Below are 8141 nucleotides of genomic sequence, written 5' to 3'. Positions count from 1 at the left end.
TCTTTCTTTCCACGGTCGAAAACCCATTACCGTTATGTGGTTGCTGGGACACTTCGTTCATTATGTTGTAGAAGGCGAGGGAGGAGATCATGTGAACTTCATGCAGTACATGGTCACTGCCTATTGGGCGTGCTTGCGAATGCCTCGATATCGAGACCACTTGGCCAACATGTTAAATCTTGTTTTCCGCCGGCAAGGTGTTGGTTAATTTAATGTTACTGATGATTAGTGCTTCTCTTTGTTATGTATGTTCCCATCTGATTTGCATCGTATCGATGAAGTATAGATACACATGAGTGTATACAATCCTTGCAATCAAATTGGGATATTTCTTGCTTTGCTTTCGTTTTACTTCTATTTTTAGATTATATTACAAACTATAAAAATGTTTAAAAAACACAAAATAAAATTAAAAAATACTAAAAGACCGTACAAAAATAATTGTTGATAGATATCATGTGAGCTTGGTGGTGGTTTGTCGGCTACGTTCTCGTTTTTTTTTTCCTTTTCTCCTTTTATTTATTATTTTGTTATCATAATTAATTTGTTCTCCCATTCGCAGCTTATATTACATGGCGATTTGAGTATGGTCTACTGAAGCGTCGTGATAGTACCATTCTGATAATAAAAAAAATATTGTAAAGCACTTTCCTGCGAAAGGCAAAGGTCCCGAGTTCGTGTCTCAGTCCGGCACACATTTTTAACCTGCCAGGAAGTTTCATTTCAGGCAACTAACAGGCAACACTACGCAGTTTTCGGGCAAAAATATTTGTGTAGGTATTTCTACATTATTTCGCGTTACATTCCTTGTAGCACAAGCAGAGAAAGGTTAAGTCAGCCCGCTTTGACAATTTTCGATATGAACAATATTATCAGTGATCAATATTATCAGTGATTAATGTTATCACAGGGCTGTCGGCCTGCAAGTTGATGTCAGACTCTCAGTTAACTAGTTTGTCGGCATCTACAAAGCATGAGGCACTTAATTTGTTATGATGATTCACTGGAGGTGAGGTCCATCTGAGCAGTAATTCGCATACAACAGAATATAGCAACCTGTTTTATAGCATTGCCGCAGTAGTGGCAATCCTTATCAGGTAGACGTGATGACAGCCTTCAAACGAGTTTTAAAAGTGTGTTGCAATGACCTTAAGAACACAGCATTCCGTAGAGGGAAGGATTCTTCGGACGATCATGGAAATTAAATGGGACATTTTCGAAGAAAGACAACCTTTTTAATGAAACGCTACTCAGTAAACATAGAAAACTAGCACTCAAGGTAAGAGGTGGAATGATGCTGCAGGTTGCTTTCTTTATCAATGCACAGACCTTCGGACTGATGTATGGGAAATTATACCTCATATGAATGTACTGAAGAAAATCTTTTTCCTTGGCCCAATCTTCTAAGGAATTAATCAATAATATCACAGAGTCCTGTCTCCTATTTACTGTACGCTGTGCAGGTGGGATTCTGAACATTTCTACATCAACATCCATAGTCTGCAAACCACTTAAGTGAATGGCAGAGCACACTCCACATACTTTGCCACAGTAGCGACTCTGCCTGTTCCATTCGCGTATGGATCACAGGAAGAATAACTTTCCAGTTACCTCCGGTAATTAGTCTGCTCTTATCTCTTCTGACCCTTACACAGTGATTTGATCAAATACATCTGGTGCCTTTTATAACTACACTTAACATGACATCTTAGTTGCAGTTTCTGTGGGTACAACATACTTGAGGAATCTTCAGATATATATTGTACATTGTTTACAATCTCCTTTGTACACGGCATTTTCTCAGCAGCCTACAAAAGAACCAAAGCCTGCCAGCTGCTTTACCGACAACTTAACCCATGCGATTGTTGTGTTTGCAGCCGTGCAAACTATTACCGTCAAATACATGAGTTTGCTGATTCTAGTTTTGGCTTAGCGATATAGAAATCGCGGAATACTGGTTTTGTATTTTCTGAAAACCACAGTTTCATATATCTGATGATTCGAAGCAAGTTGCCAATCCTTGCACTTTTTTACTGTTAGATCATGGCAGGCCATTAAAATACGCGGTGAGTCACTAACTATTGCCACCAAGAATAACTCCGAAAGTATGATAGGAGCTGAAAAGTTTGTGGGACAAAAGTTGCATGGGATAACAGTAGCAAGAATATGACGTCGGTTTTTTGTTGCTAGGTGGTATCGCTTCAGAGATATGAAGGTCAACTTTGCTTTTTTTCAAATGGGATGATATACTTTGGTACCTATTTTCTGATAGCGGTGATTGAGACGAATCCAATTAAGTGTAACAGTAAGGTCTTTGAAGGTCACAAAGGTGGCATGAAGTCCATCTACAGAAGTTGTTCCAAGTGATGACCATTGGTATCAGTGCAGTGCTGCAATCTTCTTATCATGGATTGAGTGGCATTGCTTATCACTTCGGCACTTATCGAAGCACATGTTCTCTCGTATATCGTGCAAATAGTAACTAGTCGTCGAATACGGCGTATCAATCTAACGTGCCGTTGACGTGACGTGACGCTTCAGAGATATGAAGGTCAACTTTGCTTTTTTTCAAATGGGATGATATACTTTGGTACCTATTTTCTGATAGCGGTGATTGAGACGAATCCAATTATGTGTAACAGTAAGGTCTTTGAAGGTCAGCGAAGGTCACAAAGGTGGCATGAAGTCCATCTACAGAAGTTGTTCCAAGTGATGACCATTGGTATCAGTGCAGTGCTGCAATCTTCTTATCATGGATTGAGTGGCATTCCTTATCACTTCGGCACTTATCGAAGCACATGTTCTCTCGTATATCGTGCAAATAGTAACTAGTCGTCGAATACGGCGTATCAATCTAACGTGCCGTTGACGTGTAAACACCATTCGACAGTTTCGCAATACAACACTAACAGGAACAGTGCGACTTGTATCGTCGAATCAAACGAATGTGAATGATGTATTCCTTCCAAGAACAAGTCGATATGCTTCTCATTTACGGAGAATGCCAACGAAATTAACTGACAGCTAGAGACTTATACACTGAAAGATATCCTCAAAGAAATTTCAATGTACTCACCCTACACGTCGTACATTTCAATATGTGTAAGATAAATTGATAACAACTGGATCTTTAACACATCGGAAACATATCCGCCAAAGGAAACTTACTAATGAGGAAATGGATGTTGGTACTCATGCCACTGTGGTTGGAGATCCTTGTGTTAGTTCGCGTCAAATCGCAAGGGAATCTTGTATGAGAGTTCGAGTTCTGCATCGCCATAAATATCATCCTTATCAGTCTCCACCCAGAATTAACTGGTATGGATTGTAAATGTATCATTAAATTCTCCCGATGGGCTCAACTTCACATTCAGAGGGCTGACACACTTAGTAATTTGATTTTATTTACTGAAGAGGCCACATTCACTAACCATAGAAATGTTAATTTGCGTAACATGCATTATTGGGCAACTGAAAATGAGTGAATGATGTATTCCTTCCAAGAACAAGTCGATATACTTCTCATTTACGGAGAATGCCAACGAAATTAATTGAGAGCTAGAGACTTATACACTGAAAGATACCCTCAACGTACTCACCCTACACTCACGGCAAGTTGCACACCACAAACCATGGTCAGTGAACGTATGGTGTGGGATTTTGGAGGACAGAATTATAGGCCCCTGTTTCATCGAAGCAAATCTCAATGGTAGGAAGTACACCACATTACTGCAAGAAACAGGTCTGTTATGGGAAGAAATACCTTTGTGAACAAGGAACAGAATGTGATATCAACACAATGGGTCTCTGGCACATTTTTCGCTGATGGCTAGAAATTGGTTGCAGAGACATTTCCCAAATCGTTGGATTGGACGCGGAGGAGATGTGTCGTGGTTGGCTCGTTCACCACACTTGATGCCTCTGGATCTTTTCTTGCGGCGATTCGCAAAAGGCATTGTTTATAAAGACGATCCAACTACACCTGAAGATATGCGAGAGACAATTGTCAGATTATGTGCGCTTCGATAAGTGCCAATGAAATAAGGAATACCACTCAATCCACGATAAGAAGATTGCAGCACTACATTGATACCAATAGTGATCACTTCGAACACATTCTGTAAATGAACGTTCATGCCACCTTTGTGACCTTCGTTGACCTTCAAAGACCTTACATTTACATGTTATTGTATTCGTCTCGATAGCCAGTATCAGAAAATAAGTACCAAACTGTAGCATCCCATTAAAAAAAAACCAAGTTGACCTTCATATCTCTGAAGCGACCGCACCTAACAACAAAGTACGAACGTCATATTCTGGCTCCCGTTTTCCCATGCAACTTTTGTCCCACAAACTTTTCAGCTCCAATCATATTTTCGGAGTTATTCTCTGTGGAAATAGTTAGTGACTCATCCTGTAGAACATGAACATCGAGGATTATAATGCACTTTGCTGAAGAAAAGCTGAAGTTACTTCTATTTATGCCGATTACTCTCCATGCAAGGGAAAAAACCCTTCTAAGAAACCATTCATCGGATGCAAATTTCAGTTGGGGTCCCATAAAGTCATACTTTACCTGACAAGCGTTTTTTAAGGTACCTACTCAGATACTTTCCGGAACTCAAGATATGCTGGACACACGTATCTCACTTGATTAAATGCTTTCAGGCTGTAAATCGAAGAAAATGGAGATGCATTACAAGTGATCAGCGTTTGCGAAATCTGTGCCGGTTGGCATTTACTAGGTTATTCTTTTGTAGATACTCGTTCAGTGAATATATTACGCCACTGCAAAGTCATGTTTGCTGTCCTAGCGACACAGTAGCTATACGTTGCATGCACAAAATGGTGGTAATCTGCATCAGAACGACTTTGAACCATCTTTCAAGCTCCTCATTTCCTATGCATCATGTATGCCTCTTCATGTTTTATATTTTTTTTCTGCATCAGGAAGTAAACTAAACTGGTTACAGCAGATGTTTGCACCACGTGTGACAGTGTTTGCTTGAAGGAAGGTGTTTACCACTGTGTCAGTATGACGGAGAAATGGGGGAAATTTCTGTTTCTTCTTAGTAGTAACTCTGAACTGAAATATGTTTATAATATCCTGTAATATGCTAATGTACTTCACACTATCAAGTAAGTGATTTTTTCTTTCAACTCAGCAATAAAATCTATTTTTTTTGTTCGTGTGGCACTGGGTCTACATTCAGCAGTGCCCTGTGGTTTCCCACTCCACTGCCATTGTTTTCATAATTTTTAGATGTTTAACACGTACTGCAAAAATGTCATTTGTTTTCTAGCATAAATAAAATTGTCTTTGAACACATTCTAAAATACTGGAGAAGCTACACAGCTTCTTAAACTGAGAATTTTTGACTTAGTCTGTCTTAGAATAATGCAGTGACCAGCAATATATGGTACTCATTTATAAAATATTAGCTCCAAACACTGGAGGTTAATCGAAAAGTTACTATCAAGGTTTGAACCTGTGAATGATGACTCCCTAAGAGAATGACAGTATGGTTCCATCGAGGTACTGAAATGTGGAAGGCTCTTTTTCTAGAGCTGTTGTTACTTTCATCGACATGAGATAGCTTGACTTTTAGAAAAATTCAGAAGAATTATTCCATTTTATTGTTTAATGGAAGTCTGAGTAACTGTATAACTTGCATCAATGGAGATATGAACAACTCAGTTATTCATATTTACAGCAACATAATTAGAATTGCTAACATCATTTATGGGCCAATGTCTAGAATTCTACTTTGTGTAGATTTGTTATTTTAATTACCACCTCAACTATACCATTCTGCTGGATGTATTTCACAGTTCGTGTTTAGTGTTGTGCAATATGTCTCACTGTGTCGCATTGATGGTTGACAATCTGTCTTGTGCCTGAAGGGCAATTACATTTATTTGACTATTGAAGTCTGATGCCGAAAAGTAGGCATAATAATATGAAGATTATATTAACGTTCTTTTTGCCTGTGCTGTGTACCATTTGTGACTGTGTTATGACGTCTGGTGGCTGCTTCAACCTCTTTTGCCACAAGCAAAATACATACTTGTTTCATGGATTAGCACTTGGTTTTTGAGAAGGAGGAGGAGGAGATTAGTGTTTAACGTCCCGTTGACAACGAGGTCATTAGAGACGGAGCGCAAGCTCGGGTGAGGGAAGGATATGGAAGGAAATCGGCCGTGCCCTGTCAAAGGAACCATCCCGGCATTTGCCTGAAGCGATTTAGGGAAATCACGGAAAACCTAAATCAGGATGGCCGGAGACGGAATTGAACCGTCGTCCTCCCGAATGCGAGTCCAGTGTGCTAACCACTGCGCCACCTCGCTCGGTCTTGGTTTTTGAATCTCTGTTGGGCTATATTACATTCTCGTTATATCACGGCTTGTAAGATACACTTGCTGCTTGCTTGTTGTCAGTGGAAATAACCTGTTTGATAATGGAGATTGATCACCATAATTATTAATCATTCTGACAAATTGCCAAGTATCCATTTTTCGAACTATCAAGAACACAATTGCCTTTCATTCATTGGGAGTGGTGTACAGTTTACGAGCTGTGTGACTTGCTAAGTGTACTGACGGGATTCGCCAGTTCTCATTTCCAGTTACCACAAGCCGTAGCTCAGCAGACTAACAGCCGAGGTTCGGCTTGTTGTGTTGCAGCCTCTGCAGGTGCTCTGCAGACATGGGGCTGGGCTGAAAAAAATTCACTGAAGTTGGACAGAATGGTGGGAAGGTGGAACATTTGCTGCTGCACCCTGTGATGTGGCTGTGATGACCCATGTTACCTGACACGTGGTAACATGTCTTGTAACTGCAGCATCACAGCTGTGTGGAAATGTTTGGAGGTTGTTATACCATTCTTAATAATTGACAATAGACTGATAATATGACTTCTCATGATCAGCAAATAATGTGGTGTGTATATTGGTACCAGCGGCTGAATGTAATTTAACACAGTAGTAGCTACTGAACTATGGTTACTGCAGACACGTGTGTAAATTTACTCTGAGATCAGGGCGAAAGTGGTATGAATATTTTTATAAAATGTCAGACTGTAACTACAGTTGCCCGTTTTTGCACTATCTGCACAGCAAGCAGAGAGGTTAATTTATTCTTAGATCTGAACTGAAATTGCATTTTGATTACAGACCATACAAAGCAAAAATTTGTCCATGGATAAATTTACAGTGGTTTTAGATAGTACCAAACATGCTTCTATCAAGCATTTTTCAGTAATTGGAAACAATATGACATCAAAAGTATCCGGACACCCCCCCCCCCCCCCCCAAAAACATACATTTTTATATTAGGTGCATTGTGCTGCCGCCTACTGCCAGGTACTCCATACCAGCGACCTAGGCAGTCATTAGACATCGTGAGAGAGCAGAATGGGGTGGTCTGCGGATCTTATGGACTTTGCATGTGGTCAGGTGGTTGGGTGTCACTTGTCTCATACATCAGTTTGCGAAATTTCCACACTCCTAAACATCCCTAGGTCCACTTTCTCAGATGTGATAGTGAAGTGGAAACGTGAAGAGACATGTACAGCATAAAAGCGTACAGGCCGACCGCGTCTGTTGACTGACAGAGGCTGCCGACAGTTGAAGAGGGTCTAATGTGTAATACGCAGACATCTATCCAGACCATCACACAGGAATTCCAAACTGCATCAGGATTCACTGCAAGTACTATGACAGTTAGGCGGGAGTTGGTTGAGCGGCTGCTCATAAGCCATACATCACGCCGTTAAATGACAAACGACGCCTCGCTTGGTGTAAGAAGCGTAAAAAATGGACGATTTAACAGTGAAAAAACGTTGTGTGGAGTGACGATCATGGTACACAATGTGGCGATCCAATGGCAGGGTGTGGGTGTGGCGAATGCCCGGTGAACGTCATATGCCAGCGTGTGTAGTGCCAACAGTAAATTCGGAGGCGGTGGTGTTGTGGTGTGGTCGTGTTTTTCATAAAGGGGGAGGGGTGGGCACTATCACAGCACAGTGCTACATTGATGGTTTAAGCACCTTCTCGCTTCTCACCGTTGAAAAGCAATTTGGGGATGCCAATTGCATCTTACAAAGCGATTGAGCACCTGCTAGTAATGCACGGCCTGTGGCT

Source organism: Schistocerca piceifrons, chromosome 11, assembly GCF_021461385.2.
Source record: "Schistocerca piceifrons isolate TAMUIC-IGC-003096 chromosome 11, iqSchPice1.1, whole genome shotgun sequence".
NCBI lineage: Eukaryota > Metazoa > Arthropoda > Insecta > Orthoptera > Acrididae > Schistocerca > Schistocerca piceifrons.
This window is presented reverse-complemented; position numbering follows the sequence as displayed.